The sequence below is a fragment of the Phyllobates terribilis genome, unplaced genomic scaffold (assembly GCF_046119375.1).
Source record: "Phyllobates terribilis strain yellow unplaced genomic scaffold, ASM4611937v1 Scaffold_12__6_contigs__length_324123572, whole genome shotgun sequence".
In the NCBI taxonomy this organism is placed as follows: domain Eukaryota; kingdom Metazoa; phylum Chordata; class Amphibia; order Anura; family Dendrobatidae; genus Phyllobates; species Phyllobates terribilis.
The window spans coordinates 21319439-21336025 of NW_027362772.1; the positions used below are offsets into that span (position 1 = coordinate 21319439).

Consider the following 16587-nt stretch of genomic DNA (forward strand, 5'->3'; position numbering starts at 1 on the left):
AACACAGCATTCCTTACAGCACAGTGAGATGGAGGGGGGGGGGGATTTGCTGAGGGAGATGATCCCTGTGACACCATTTCCCACAGTCCCCATCTTTCTGCTTGACAATACTCTGCACTGCTAGCTCAGGAACTTCACCCGCCCTGTGCCCAGCTTCACTCCTGACTTGAATCCTTTTCACTTGCAGGGGCGCTTCTGTGAGATGCAGAACACACACACCACCTTTCTCTTCGGCTCCAGTCAGACAGTAAACAACTTCCCCACAATCATCCTGGGGCTCTGCTAAAACACTCCCCGTCTCCTGTGACTGTGTTAACCCCTCCAGCCGCTGGATGCCTCCGGAGCACAACACCTCCCGTCTCGTGTGCTTGTGCCACCTCTAACAGTTGCTGAATGCTTTTAAAGCAACAGCAATAGTTGTGACTGTCATACTCTGCAACAGCACTACTTCTGCATGTCACAAAGAGAAGGAGGTGGGGGAGAATAAGGAGCATAACATCATGGAAGAGAAGGAGGTGGAGGAGAGTGAGGAGAATAACATTTAGGAGGAGAAGGAGGTGAAGGAGAAAGAGAAGGATAATATCGGAGAGACTGTGTTGGAGGAGGATAAAATCATGGAAGAGGAGGTGGTGGAAAAAGAGAAGGATATGGAGGTAGAGGAATGTAAGGAAGAGGAGAAGGATGTGGATGAAACCAACAACAAAGAAGAGAAGTAAAATGTGGAGGAGGTGACAAATATAGGAGATAAAGAAGACGTTCATACAGAGACACGTCAGCAGTATTTGTACGTAGATCACTGTGAAATGTTGACATTAATCGCTTTCCCCTGTGATTTTAGAAGAATGAGAGCAGCGATCGTGTTGTTTGTTCTCACTAGTTTTGTACCCCCCATATTATATTGTGTATAATTAGCTGATAATCTCCCTGTGATTAGGAGTAATACTGATTATGGAGGTGTCCCCGACCCTCTACTCTGCCTCCTCGCACCTTTATATCATTACTGGGCTAGATACTTGAACAATCCCTTTAATAAACCTGGCCATCTGATTGGCCGTCACCATGGATACATGGAGCGATATCAGATTGTATCGTGTATGATGAGAATATTCCTGACCTGGAGATGGAACATTTCTCATTGTATCTAACATTTGCTCCATCTGGATATAAAGCGATGGAATCGCCGTCCGTGCAGAGATCTCAGAGCTTAGATGGTGGGACATGAGGTCATGTCTATTACACTGCTGGAGCCCTGGGGGTGACATACTTTCCTTTTGCCCCAAGCATTGGCCACTAAACATGACACAATCTCAGAGTATAGTATGGACTGATCCTGGCGAACGTCCTCCGCTCAGCACTAATCTCCTCTACCTGAATTTCTCTCTTAGGAAAAGACGCAGGTGGTGGACATCAAAGAGTCTGCGACACGAGGAGCAGAACATGTGAGTGACGGCTTACCTGCTGGGTATTTGTTACTGCCACTAGAGGGCGCTCATTGCAGAGGGACTTATACAGCTCCCATTGCACTGTTTATAAATCAGTCTGCGGTGAGCACCCTCTAGTGGCAGCAGAAAAAAGGATCCTATTTATCTGTGTTACCATAAAGTGCTCCAGGGGTGGAGAGGATGGCGGGAGTAGTTGCTGGCTCTAGAATTGCCTCTACTTTTTCTCATGTAGTGAAGTTATTAATAATAAGCCCTTATCTTTCCCCAGGAGCAGAAGCAGCAGAGGAGGAATAAAAGCACCAAGGTAAATACAAAGCTTTGGATGACCCCTCTTATACCTCCCGTATTAGCAAACACAGAGGTAACAGGAGGGTTCTTCCATCAGGACCCCCCTCTATTACTAATAGCTGTAGAAGGTCCTTCACACTCCTGTAGTTATCACCGGCTGATTGTGAGAGGACTCGTGTGCAGGACTCACCAAAATCATTTGTGTCTCCAGGACTGTACAAGACTGTACAGAAGCCATCCTCTCAGTAATACCCCTCTCCTCCCAGCCTGGACCCCATTGTCACCACTGGACCTGTCTGCTCTCCTCACCCCAGTCTTATCTCCTGCAGATTCATCAGACACCTGTTGTGCTGCTTCCGACCTGAGACCAAAGAATAAGACTTCATCACATGGCGATCAGTACCCTTGGCCAGACTGCTCCCGGAACAACAACCCAAACCGGACATTTAGGACACAGAAAGGCTGCTACCCCAGAAACTAACGGGGCTAGCAAATCCAGAGAAATATGTCTCACAGGTACTTCTGCACTTCCACCCATGGAGACTACTGATAATGCAGGGCTTGTATAATCAGTGCAGTCTTTCTTCTCAATGTGCTTTCCCCTTATATATCCTGCCGATGGGTAGACAAGCTACCAAAAGGAATCTTCTATGGAGAATTATGGGTGGAAAAAGTCACGAGGTGCATTGACCATTGTGAAATTATCTGCTGCAGCAATAAGACTATGGATATAGATGATGGATATAGAGGATAGAATTACTGGCCATGAACTACAGAACATTACAATAGATATTAGGTAACGTCTAATAATCTTGGTCTCCTCTTTGCAGGTAGACTACCTTGTCTAAATCCTTTTGAGAACAAGCAAGGCTCCTCCAAAGGCTTCAACAAAAAATCTCCCTGAACCACTCAAGAAACCAAATCATCAACAATCAAAGCAGCTCCGTCTCCGGAACAGTCCATACAGACCTGGGAGGGAGGAACACAGAAGGAAACTTCATATGAGAATAATGGCGTATGGCATGGTACGGAGGGACAACAGACCATGGGTTTGACTGAGGCAGAAGAGTTGTCTTCATGGAGGTTGCAAGGTGGTCTTTAGGCTTCTTCATTCATTCATTGCCAGTTCTAGTTGTGCAAACACCTCCTAGTCCTACCACTGCAACAGTCCTACTAGTGCACAGCTTCACAGACATGTTAGTGCTCACCCCTGAAGGACTAGCGGTACACAAATTCACATTTCTAGATGTGCCTATGTTCCTAGTCCTCCCAGTGCACACCTTCACAGTCCCACTAGTGCTTACATTAAAGGAGCTGGAAACTACGTTTTGACTGATGGCCCTCTCTTTAGGAAAAGCGATCAATACTTGGATCAGTGAAGTTGCGAAACTCGGCACTGTCACCGATGAGCTGTTACGGGCACCTTACATGCTGCCAGAATACAGCAACTTCATCAAAACTTCAGTGGTCAAGGCGCAACGATGAGAACTTCTGGCAGTCCCCGGTTACAGCTTATCGGCGGGGGGTGCACAACTGGTCCAACTAGTGAAAATTATAATATGGCTCATGGTACAAAATCAGGACTTCATGGTTGATCTGTATATGGAGAGAATGCAAAGATCAGGATGGTCGGATTGGACTTCATCACCCTGATTGATTGTCTCTTGTCTCTTCTCAAGTGTCTCACTTTCAATCTCTGGAAACTATCTCAAGAACGTGAAAAAATACTCAAGGATGACGACGAGGTGCCGGAATCGCTCTATCAGATTCTGATTAAAAATGCAAAATATTCCTCCTGCTCCAACATTTTCAACAGATGAGAACGATGTCTATGTACACAGCGGTTCTAGGTCCATAGAAAACCTCCGATATGACGGCCCATCCAATACATCCTGCCGGTGAGCAGAGGACACCTCTTGTCTCTGCCCATCCAATATATCCTACCGGTGAGTGGAGGACACCTCTTGTCTCTGCCCCATCCTTGGTTCTCTCTCTGTCTTTTTACCACTTGTTTGAGAATTTTTCTCACATTTTCAGATTTGAGCTACCAAGAGAAATGTTATGTGAAGAAAGAGAAGAACTATGAGTGGAATAAGTGAACGGGTGCATTATAAAGGATGAAACTCTCCATCTGTTGCGGCAATAAGACTATGGATGTAGATGGTGGATATTTCTTGCTAAGAAATACAGAACATTATAATATTTGGTCACTTCTAATAATCGTGGTCTCCTCTTTGCAGGTAGACTACCTTGTCTATAGAAGCCTTAGTTCCAGCAAGATTTTTCCAAAGGCTCCAAAAAGAAGCCGCCCTCAACCAGCTGAAAACGACAACATGTACAACCAAAGCAGCTCCATCTCCGGGACAGTCCATACAGACCTGGGAAAGAGGAACACAGAAGTCTACAGAGGCTACTACTGAATAGCCCGATACCATGCAGAAAACCCTAGGGACCACCAGAGGTCCCACCAATGCAGCACAAGATCCATATCAGTATAACGACCCAGTGCTTAATACAGAGGAGCTAGAGACCACGAGGTGGACTGAAGGGTGTTGTTTCCATGGGAGTTGGAAAGTGGTCTTCAGGCTTCTTCATTCTTTTACAGTTGGCAGATAGGCACAAACCACTCAGACCTGCTGAGATCACGGATTGGCTGCAGCGCTGTCAACAGGACATCAGCACTGCATACAGTTACAGACAAAGGCAGCAGTGGTGGAGATTCAGGCTGGACCTGGGGAGGGGTGACCCGACTCCTGTGATTTCTGATTGGACATTTGGGACGGTAGAAAAGTGCGGTGACAACTACTTTTACATAGGTGTTTCTCTTCAGTGTCATGCTCCCTCTCAGGACCTGAATGTAAACATATGCGGTGGAAGTCAGGATGTCCCTTTAAGAATATGGATAAATTGACCCTTCAGAGACAGTGGTTTCCCACTCAGGTATGACAGAACGATGCACTTTGTTACGGGTCTGGGTGGTGGAACCTCTGTGCTTCGGTGCAAGGAGGGACCAGAGGGGCGTAACTAAGTGCCTACTCGGCCCGACCCAGGTCACACGGTGGCTTAGTCGACTCCGTGAACCAGGGAAGGACCGGGCAGGTGGACCAGGTGCCACTCTGGGACTGACCTTGTGTGAGAGCAGGCGACTCCTACGAGTCAGATGGCAGGAACTGACCGGTACAGCGGATGAGCACGGCAGGCAGGCTGGCGGGTGGTCCAGGTAGATAAGAAGTCGGGCACGACAGGTTACTTGGCAGGTGCTCCGGGTTGGCGGGCACGGCAGGTAACTGGAAGGTGCTTCGGGTTGGCAGGCTGGCGGGCACGGCAGGTAACTGGCAGGTGCTCCAGGTAGACAGGCTGGTGTGCACGGCAGGTAACTGGCAGACTGGCGGGCAGAACTATAGACAGACCTGGCAGGACCTGAGGGCTGAAGCAAGTGTTAGCACATGGAACAACAACCTTGCACAGGCACCTCCATTTTGGACTAGGTGCCTTATATAGCAGAAGTCCTCCGGCCATTGGCCGGGGACTTTTTAGGACAGCGTGCGCGGCCCCTTTAAGAGGGAGGGAGCACGCGCGCCCTAAAGCACAGTGCCCGGGAAGCTGCGCGCAGTGCGCACCACAGCAGCAGGGGAGCAGGAAGACGCCAGACCTGGACCGCGGCGGTGAGGGGAATGGCGTCTCTGCCCAGTAGGAGGCAGAGACGCCCATGCTACACACTTTTACTCAGTAAACAGTTCATCGACTTTGCACACATAGAGGCAACAAGCTTGGTGGTTACAGGATTTCACAGGAGGAAAAGGGCTTAAACAAAAGTGGATACTTGGCTTGTAGCAATAGACTGAAACTTGTGACACTTTACTGTCAATTGTAACAGTCTGCTGGCAGTCTCCTCAGCAGCACTTTCCTCTTTGTTTTTCATCTTACAGGATTTTTGTCCAGATTGTTCCTTTCACATGAGAAAATCCCCAATGATCTGGAGACTTGTAATTTTCCTCCTTATCATTTCTTAAGAAAGTGAAAACGATGAGGGGAACTCACTGGTGATAGTGACACTACACAGCATTTCTGAGCAGAACCCTCATGGTTGTATCAGTGGTAGAGTATAAAATGTGTCTTCTTTGGATATTGTTTTTTTTGGAGGGGCGTGGGGATAGGTTGTTTTAACAGCATTCATTGTGCAGTGAAACTTAGGTGTTAAATTATATTCAGGGGGGTCCGTATGATTCCAAGACACCAAATGTATATAGGGTTTTACTACTTTTCAAAAATAAAAAATGCTAAAATAGAATAATTTAGTTTGTGTGATATATTTTGTGTAACTAAGCAATTTCAGGAGCGCTGCATCCCTCTATAAGACGTTTAGCAATTTCTGACTTTTCGGAGTCAGTTAAGTCTCTTTTTGGCCCATTTTGCCTAAAGAAAACAAGCTGCCTGATAATTCTTCACATCCTGATGAAGGGCATTATATCCTGAGAACTCACCTCCTCATCACACAAATACACATCACCTGATCTGTTTCATCCAATAAGCATTCAGGTTTATACAGTGCGGAGGTGGAAAATCTGCAGAAAAATGATGATGTGGTCAAAGTACTCACTGCCTAATAGTTCTACACAGTGTATGATGTACCACATATCCCTATATACAGTACGATGTCCCCACAGCTCCCTATATACATTATGATGTCCCCACCGCTCTCTTTATGCAGTATGATGTCCCCACAACTCCTTATATACAGTATGATGTCCCACAGCTCCCTATATACAGTATGATGTCCCCACAGCTCCCTATATACGGTATAATGTCCCACATCTCCTTATATACAGTATGATGCCCCCACAGCTCCTTACAGTATATGCAGTATGATGTCGCACAGCTCCCTATATATATAATATGATGTCCCCAGAGCTCCCTGTATACAGTATGATGTCCCCACAGCTCCCTATATACAGTATGATGTCACACAGCTCCCTATATACAGTATGATGTTACACATCTCCCTATATACTGTACGATGTCCCCACAGCTCCTTATATACAGTATGATGTCACACAGCTCCCTATATACAGTATGATGCCCCCACAGCTCCTTACAGTATATACAGTATGATGTCCCCACAGCTCCCTATATACAGTATGATGTCACACAGCTCCCTATATACAGTATGATGTCCCACATCTCCCTATATACTGTACGATGTCCCCACAGCTCCTTATATACAGTATGATGTCACACAGCTCCCTATATACAGTATGATGTCCCCACAGCTCTCTTTATACAGTGTGATGCCTCTTCAGTCCTCTATATACAGTATGATGTCCCACAGCTCCCTATATACAGTACGATGTCCCCACAGCTCCCTATATACAGTATGATGTCCCACATCTCCCTATATACAGTACGATGTCCCCACAGCTCCTTATATACAGTATGATGTCACACAGCTCCCTATATACAGTGTGATGTCCCCACAGCTCTCTTTATACAGTATGATGTTCCACATCTCCCTATATACAGTATGATGTCCCCACAACTCCTTATATACAGTATGATGTCACACAGCTCCCTATATACAGTATGATGTCCCCACAGCTCCCTATATATGGTATAATGTCCCACATCTCCTTATATACAGTATGATGCCCCCACAGCTCCTTACAGTATATACAGTATGATGTCACACAGCTCCCTATATACAGTATGATGTCCCACATCTCCCTATATACAGTACGATGTCCCCACAGCTCCTTATATACAGTATGATGTCACACAGCTCCCTATATACAGTGTGATGTCCCCACAGCTCTCTTTATACAGTATGATGTCCCACATCTCCCTATATACAGTACGATGTCCCCACAGCTCCTTATATACAGTATGATGTCACACAGCTCCCTATATACAGTGTGATGTCCCCACAGCTCTCTTTATACAGTGTGATGCCTCTTCAGTCCTCTATATACAGTATGATATCCAGGGCCGTATTTGGTGTTCATGCTGCCCTAGACACTTTATGTGGTCACGCCCTCTACTGGTAAGTCAGTCCAAGCATGCCCATACTCTTTAAGTCCCCTTTACATCATAGACTAAGGTGGGCCATACCAGCCGGTATCAGTAGGTTCGGCTGACAGTCTGATGCTAGAATCACACATCCGTGGGAGTGTTACAATCAGAGAGAAGTGGGCAGATTTTTCTCTCAGGTGCCATCATAGTTGTTTTTTTTGTTTTCACTGAAGAAAAAGCCCCAAAAAGTTTATCACTAATCAACAAATGTGTGAGACATAGTCAGAGCCGTATTTGCCACTCTGCACCCGAGGGCAGGTGCCTAGGGCGGCAGATTGCGGGAGGCGCCACCATAAAGGGAGAATTAAAAAAAATCTATATATTTTTTAAATTTCCCCCTTTTTCTTACCTCTACTGGACTAAGTATGAAAACATAACGGGTTGCAGCTAATATGTGGGGGTACATATGGTGATGCACGCTACATGTGGGGTACATATGGGGGTGCAGGCTACATATGGGGGTACATAAGGAGGCGCAGGTGATATGTGGGGGTGGATATGGGGTGAAGGCTGACTACATGTGGGTGTACATATGGGGGTGCATGCTACATGTGGGGGTACATAAGGGGGTGCTGTAGATATGTGGGGGTACATATGGGGGTGCATGCTACATGTGGGGGTACATAAGGGGGTGCTGGAGATTTGTGGGGGTATATATGGGGGTGCAGGCTATATGTGGGGGTACATATGGGGGTGGAGGCTATATGTGGGGGTACATATGGGGGTGCAGGCTATATGTGGGGTACATATGGGGGTGCAGGCTACATGTGGGGGTACATATGGGGGTGCAGGCTATATGTGGGGGCACATATGGGGGTGCAGGCTATATGTAGGGGTACATATGGGGGTGCAGGCTATATGGGCAACACAGTGGCTCAGTGGTTAGCACTGTTACTTTGCAGCACTGGGGTCCTGGGTTCAAATCCTACCAAGGACAACATCTGTAAGGAGTTTGTATCTTCTCCCCGTGTTTGCATGGGTTTCCTCCAGGTTCTCCTGTTTCCTCCCACACTCCAAAGACAACTGATAGGGAATGTCGATTGTGAGCCCCAATGGGTACAGTGATGATAATGTCTATCCCTAAGTGCTGCGGAAAATGATGACGCTGTATAAGCAATGCATAATAAGTAAATAAAATATATGTGAGGGTGCAGGCTGTATGTGGAGGGTACATATGGGGTGAACCCTATATGTGGAGGTTACATGGGAGTGCAGGAAGTATGTGGGGGAGTGCAAGCTGTATGTAGGGGGTTATATAGGGGTGCAGGCTGTATGTGGGGGTTACATGTAAGTGCTGGCAGTATGTGGGGGTTACATGGGGGTGCAAGTTGTATGTGGAGTTACATGGGGGTGCAGGCCGTATGTGCGGGAGACATGGGATTGCAAACTGTATTTAGAGGGCACATGGGGGTGCAAGCTGTATGTGGCGGTTACATGGGGGATGCATGCTGTTTGTGCGTGGTACATGGGTTGTGGACTGTATGTGATCGAGCACCACAAAGAAGGGGAAGGTAAGCACTCTTTAGTAGTGATGAGCGAGCATGCTCGACACTGCTCGGTACTCGCCCGAGCATCACGCTACTCGGGATATTCGGCGAGCACCGAGCATTTCCGGGTTACTCGGGCGGGAGCTCGGGTCTCCGCCCTGCATGTTTGGCGTTCTTTACAGAACCAATGAACATGCAGGGATTGCCAGCCAGTCACTGTAATGCCGCATCCATGTTGGTTGTGGGCATTACAGTGATTGACTGGCCGCACAGCGTCACCTTGAGTATTTAAAACCGGGCGCCGCCATCTTGGACACAGTCGCTCCGGATCAGCCAGTGTAGGGAGAGTGCTGCTGAGTTAGGTAGAGATATATACTGCGAAATAGTTAGTGTAGGGTCTGTAAAGGCTGCCAGATCAAACAAACAGTCCTTCTCAGGACTAATATCCATCCCAGATATCAGGCAGGCTGTATAGGAGACGCAGTGGTTATACCAGCAAACGCTGCATTACAGTCCTGTGTGCTGCTCCTGTTGCTGAAATTGCTGGATTAGCTCCAGGTCCTCGGGGGCCATGAAAAATCCTTTTTTTTTTTATCTAAATCCTCTTTTTTTTTCCTCCTTCACACTGTACAAATACCCATCTTATTAACCTTTTGGTGTGTCCCCCCCCCCAAAAAAAAAGTGTGTATGTGACAGTTCAGACACAAATATATCTGATTAAAATATTCTGGTGTAGGACAGAGAAACAGAAGTGTGGTTTAGCAGTTCCACGGTTCAAACCTCTGTATTATCCACTTTTGGTCCAATTTTACCTAAAAAAAACAGTTTGAGTGTGTCGCTCACTGTTCAGCTGCAAGTATATATATTGAAAAAAGTCTGGTATACACCAGTAAATTATAACTGTGGTTTTGCTTTTCCACGGTAAAAAATCTCTATTATCCTGCTTTTGGCATTTTTTGCCGTAAAAAAAAAACTGTAATAGTGTCTCCCTGATTGTTCAGACACAAATATATCTGTTGAAAATAGTCTGGTATAGGCCCGAGAAATAGAAGTGTGGTTTTGCAGATCCACGGGTCAAATCTCTGTATTATCCTGCTTTTGCCATTTTTTGCCATGAAGAAAAACAGTAATAGTGTCTCCTGATTTTTTGGACACAAATATATCTGTTGAAAATAGTCTGGTGAAGGCCAGAGAAATAGAAGTGTGGTTTTGCAGTTCCACGGTTCAAACCTCTGTATTATCCACTTTTGGGCCATTTTTACCTAAAAAAAACAGTTTGAGTGTGTCGCTCACTGTTCAGCCGCAAATATATCTATTTAAAATTGTCTGGTATACCCCAGTAAACAATAACTATGGTTTTGCCATTCCACGTTAAAAAAATCTCTATTATTCAGCTTTTGGTATTTTTCCCATAAAGAAAAACAGTAATAGTTTCTCCCTGATTGTTCAGATTGTTTAAAAGAGTCGGGAGTAGGCCAGAGAAATAGAACTGTGGTTTTCCTCTTCCACGGTTCCAATCTACTTTTTATTACCCTTTTTCCATTGATAGTGCGAATGTAAGCTATTTTACTTCATTTAAAATGGGCAAGGCGCTTGGCAAGGGACGTGGAACTGGACGTTCTGGTCATGGTGCTTGCAGAGGACGGGGCTGTGGCCAAGGTGAAAATATGCCACAACCAACAGCCACATCTTCTCGCTCCCACTTCTTGACCGAATTACTAGGGAAGCACAGAACAACACCAGTATTGTGAACTGATCAGTGTGAACAGGTTATTAATTGGATAGCAGATAATACTTCCAGATACCTGGGCACCACCACCTCCGGTCTGTCTTCCACATGGTCAAACCTTAGTAGCCGTGAGTCTCGACCTCATACTCCTCATCACCCTGATGCTCCTTCTTTCCACCATGCCGACTGTTGTCAGACAGCAACTGATCCCACACTTGGACACTCTGAAGAGCTGTTCACTGGTCCATTTCCAGATTTGTGCCCCTCGCCTGCTCCGCTTGAAGTGGTGGAAGAGGAGATCCCATGTAGCGATGCCCAAATATTTGAACAGCCACGGCCACAGGAAGTCGACGCTGGCAATTTGTTACAAGAGGTGGACGATGACGAGACACAATTGCCAGGAAGTGAGGAGGAGGATCGTGGTGCGCAAGTGGAAGAGGAGGAGGCGGTGGATGATCTAGTAACTGACCTAACGTGGCAGGAGGACATGCAGAGCGAGGCCAGCAGCACACAGGGTGAGGGAGGCAGAGTACCCCAACAGGCAGGAAGAAGCAGTGTGGTGGCCGCACACAGAAGGCAGGCAACAGTTCCCCGTAATACCAACATGAGGGACGTAGCCAGTACAACCTGTAGGTCTTCCAGAGTCTGGAATTTTTTTAAAGACTCTGCTGATAACCCCAAACAGGCCATTTGTACCACCTGCCATGCCAGCATCAGCAGGGGTGACAAAACTACCAGCCTGACCACCACCAGCATGATCAGGCACATGGCAGCAAAGCACCCGACTTTGTGGGGTGAACCCCAGGGTCCACAACCAGTGTCAGCGGGTGTCACCACTGCTTCTTCCGCTGTTGTGCATGCAATAGAACCCCCTGTTGTGTGTGCAAGGCAATCCCCTGTCCATACTGCATGCAAAGATGCCCCCTCCTCTCAGTCTTCACTTGTTATGGCAGTTTCTCAAGAAACAGCATCAACGTCCACGTCCCACCGCAGCGTTCAATTGTCCATATCCCAGACCTTTGAACGAAAGCGGAAATTCGCAGCTAACGCCCCACAGGCCACAGTCCTAAATTCGCACATTTCACGACTGCTTGCATTGGAAATGCTGCCTTTTAGGCTGGTGGAGACGGAATCCTCCCGCAACCTTATGGCGGTGGCCGTCCCTCGGTACTCAGTCCCCAGCCGACACTATTTTGCCCGGTGTGCCATCCCCGCACTACACAAGTACGTGTCCCAAAACATCTGCCGTGCCCTCAACAACGCAGTTACTGGGAGAGTCCACCTGACAACGGACACGTGGACAAGTGCTTGTGGCTAGGGACAGTACATCTCCCTGACGGCACACTGGGTAAACATAGTGGAAGCCGGGACCCAGTCGGACCTTGGGACGGAACACATCCTCCCCACACCGAGGATTGCGGGCCCTATGTCAGTCAGAGTTGCCCCCACAGTGTACAGCTCCTGCGCATTATCCTCCTCCTCATGTTCAGCCTCCATCTCAGATATCACCACATCAGTTACAAGCTGGAAGCACTGCAGCACTGCCTCCGCCAAGCGGCAACAGGCTGTGCTGAAGCTCATAAGCTTAGGTGAGTTGTGGACAGCTGTGAAAGAGCAGGCAGATCTGTGGCTGAGACCGCTGAACCTACATCTAGGCATGGTCGTGTGTGACAAAGGCTGTAACCTGGTGGCGGCTCTGAGGCGAGGCGAGATCACACACATACCATGCCTGGCTCATGTGCTTAACCCCGTGGTTCAGCGGTTTCTTAAATCGTACCCCGAGTTGCCAGATCTGCTCGTCAAAGTACGCCGCCTGTCAGCTCATTTTCGCAAGTCGGCTACAGCTTCCGCCGCCCTTGCTGGTGTGTGATGTCCCCACACGTTGGAACTCTACCCTCCACATGTTGCAAAGGATTTGTGAGCAGAAGAGAGCAGTTGTGGAGTACCAGCTGCAACAAGGCCGTCGATATTCAGGTCATACTCCACACATAAGACCTCAGGAGTGGACCTGGATGTCTGACATATGTACCATCTTGACAAACTTTGAGGAGTCCACCAAGATGCTGAGTGGCGATGACGCCATCATTAGCGTCAGCATTCCACATGTCTGTCTTTTGCAACGCTCTCTGCAGAGAATTAAAGAGGAGGCATTGCAGCCAGAGTATGATGAGATGGATCAAGAAGCCGTAGCGGGCGATTACACACAGACCAGCCTCATCTCATCCCAACGTGCATTGGGAGACAATGAGAGAGAGGAGGAGTAGGAGGAGGAAGTACAGGAGCTTGTATGATGCGCTATAGACGGTAGTACCTGTACAACTGTCATACCGTCTGTTCAGCGTGGATGGCCTGAGGACAGGGTGGAGGAGGAGAGCATGGTCAGTCGTCATCTTGGTGAGGACACGGAAGTCTTGCCCTTTACCAGTCTGGCACGCATGGCTGACTTTATGTTACGCTGCCTTAACCGTGACCCTCGCGTTGTCAAAATGTTGGGTGACAGTCATTACTGGTTGGTGACACTTTTAGACCCCCGCTACAAGGAGAACTTTCACTCTCTTATTCCTGAGGTGGAGAGGTCTACAAAAATGGGGCAGTACCAGAAGGCCCTTGCAGCAGAGCTGTTAAAAAAATTCCTATCTGAACACGCTAGCGGCAGAGGTCACAGTTCGTTGCCCAACCAAGGCGTACATGCGAGAGAGACACAACTCCAATGCAGCAGAGGGAGGGGAACACTGTCAACGTTCTGGGACAGTTTTCTCAGACCCTCCCTTCGGACAGACCCTGAGGCGCGGGGTACTCTCACAAGGAGTGGAAAGTTTCAAAAGATGGTGAATAAGTACCTTGCCGACCGTACCAGCATCCTCCGTGATTCCTCTGTGCCTTTTAATTATTGGGTATCCAAGCAGGACACTTGGAATGAACTCGCTCTGTATGCCTTGGAGATCCTGGCCTGCCCTGCCGCTAGCGTGTTATCGGAGCGTGTTTTTAGTGCCGCTGGGGGAATTATAACTAATAAGCGCACTCGCCTGTCAACTGACAATGCTGACAAGCTGACCCTTATCAAAATGAACAAGGGCTGGATTGAGCCAGACTTCTCATCACCACCAAATGGCAGCTGAGTAACATAAAGTCAAATCCACTGTGTTATTTCGGGAGGTGTATTCACATGCACCGCTTCACACCCACACATGAGTATACGCTTCCTCATTTCGGCTGTTGTATGTTCTTCTCCTTATCCTCAGCCTTCACCACCAATATACCACCAGGGTGACCGTGGTCCGTGCTGCCATTATTGAAAGTTCCTCCATCCTTATTTTTGTCAGCTTTTGCTTGGAAGGCATAAGCAAAGACTGTGTGAGACCCACTCCCCAATAATGGGAATAATATTTTTAAGATGCTGTACTGTATGGCTCTTCCGGGGGGCATAAAAACCATCTTGTTAAGCTACTGCGACCTCCACGTCTCTTCCGAGGGGCATTAAAACCGTCTTATTAAGCTACTGCGACCTCCATGTCTCTTCCGAGGGGCATTAAAACCGTCTTGTTAAGCTACTGGGACCTCCACGTCTCTTCCAAGGGGCATTAAAACCGTCTTGTTAAGCTACTGCGACCTCCACCTCTTTTCCAAGGGGCATTAAAACCGTCTTGTTAAGCTACTGTGACCTCCACCCCTTTTCCAAGGGGCATTAAAACTGTCTTTTTAAGCTACTGCGACCTCCACATATCTTCCGAGGGGCATTAAAATGGTTTTGTTAAGCTACTGTGACCTCCACCACTTTTCCAAGGGGCATTAAAACCATCTTATTAAGCTACTGCGACCTTCACGTCTCTTCCGAGGGGCATTAAAACCGTCTTGTTAAGCTACTGGGACCTCCACATCTCTTCTAAGGGGCATTAAAACCGTCTTGTTAAGCTACTGCGACCTCCACCTCTTTTCCAAGGGGCATTAAAACCTTCTTGTTAAGCTACTGTGACCTCCACCACTTTTCCAAGGGGCATTAAAACCTTCTTGTTAAGCTACTGTGACCTCCTCCACTTTTCCAAGGGGCATTAAAACCATCTTATTAAGCTACTGCGACCTCCACGTCTCTTCCAAGGGGCATTAAAACCGTCTTGTTAAGCTACTGGGACCTCCACGTCTCTTCCGAGGGGCATTAAAAGCGTCTTGTTAAACCACTCTGAACTCCACAGCTCTTCCAAGGGGCATTGAAATGTTGTTTTTAATTAACTCTAACCTCCAGGACTCTTCGAACGAGCATTGTATTTCCTCCTAATTTTTGGCAGCCTTGGCTTGGAAGGCATAAGCAAAGACTATACGAGACCCACTCCCCAATAATGGGAATAATGTTTGTAATATGCTGTACTGCATGGATCTTGTAAGGTGCATTGCAAGTTCCTCCATCCTAATTTTTGGCAGCTTTTGCTTGGAAGGCATAAGTAAAGACTATGGGAGACCCACTCCCCAATAATGGGAATAATGTTTTTAATATGCTGTACTGCATGACTCTTGTAAGGGGCATTGCAAGTTCCTCCGTCCTAATTTTTGGCAGCTTTTGCTTGGAAGGCATAGGCAAAGACTATGGGAGACCCACTCCCCAATAATGGGAATAACGTTTGTAATATGCTGTACTGCATGGCTCTTGTAAGGGGCATTGCAAGTTCCTCCATCCTAATTTTTGGCAGCTTTAGCTTGGAAGGCAAAGGCAAAGACTATGGGAGACCCACTCCCCAATAACGGGAATAATGTTTTTAATATGCTGTACTGCATGGCTCTTGTAAGGGGCATTGCAAGTTCCTCCGTCCTAATTTTTGGCAGCTTTTGCTTGGAAGGCATAAGCAAAGACTATGGGAGACCCACTCCCCAATAATGGGAATAATGTTTTCAAGATGCTGTACTGTATGGCTCTTGTAAGGGGCATTAAAACCGTCTTGTTAAGCTACTGCGACCTCCACCACTTTCCAAGGGGCATTCAAACCGTCTTGTTAAGCTACTGTGACCTCCACCACTTTTCCAAGGGGCATTAAAACCGTCTTGTTAAGCTACTGTGACCTCCACATCTTTTCCAAGGGGAATTAAAACTGTCTTGTTAAGCTACTGCGACCTCCACGTCTCTTCCAAGGGGCATTAAAACTGTCTTGTTAAGCTACTGCGACCTCCACGACTCTTCCAACGGGCATTGCATTTCCGCCTAATTTTAGTCAGCTTTTGCTTTTCAATGCATAGGCGAACACTAAGGGAGACCCACTCCCCAATAATGGGTAGAAGGTTTTTAGTACGCTGTAATCCACGTCTGTTTAAAGGGGCATTGCAGTTCCTCATAATTTTTGGAAAGCCTTCCATTCACTGCTTAGGCCAACAGTGTACAGGAGACCCAGTTGCTATAAATGGAAAAAACGGTTTAGTTAAGGCCCTCTGACCTCCATGTCACTTCCAAGGGGCATTGGAGTGCCTCTAAATTTTTGGTAGGTATTGCCCTCACTGTATGCCCTATAACTGTGTAGCCGAACTGCTCCTTTTGGTACAGAAACATATCCTACAAGACATGTGTGGTTGACTGGCCTGATATTGATGTGAA

The 16587-nt window shown here is 47.3% G+C and overlaps 1 long non-coding RNA gene across 1 annotated transcript; it reads left to right on the plus strand.

Moving 5' to 3' along the window:
• Nucleotides 1–1321: 1321 nt before the first annotated feature.
• Nucleotides 1322–2139, plus strand: LOC141172946 (uncharacterized). Its single transcript, XR_012252556.1, has 3 exons — nt 1322–1439; nt 1711–1746; nt 2060–2139. It is a non-coding gene; the product is annotated as an uncharacterized lncRNA (long non-coding RNA).
• Nucleotides 2140–16587: the final 14448 nt, after the last annotated feature.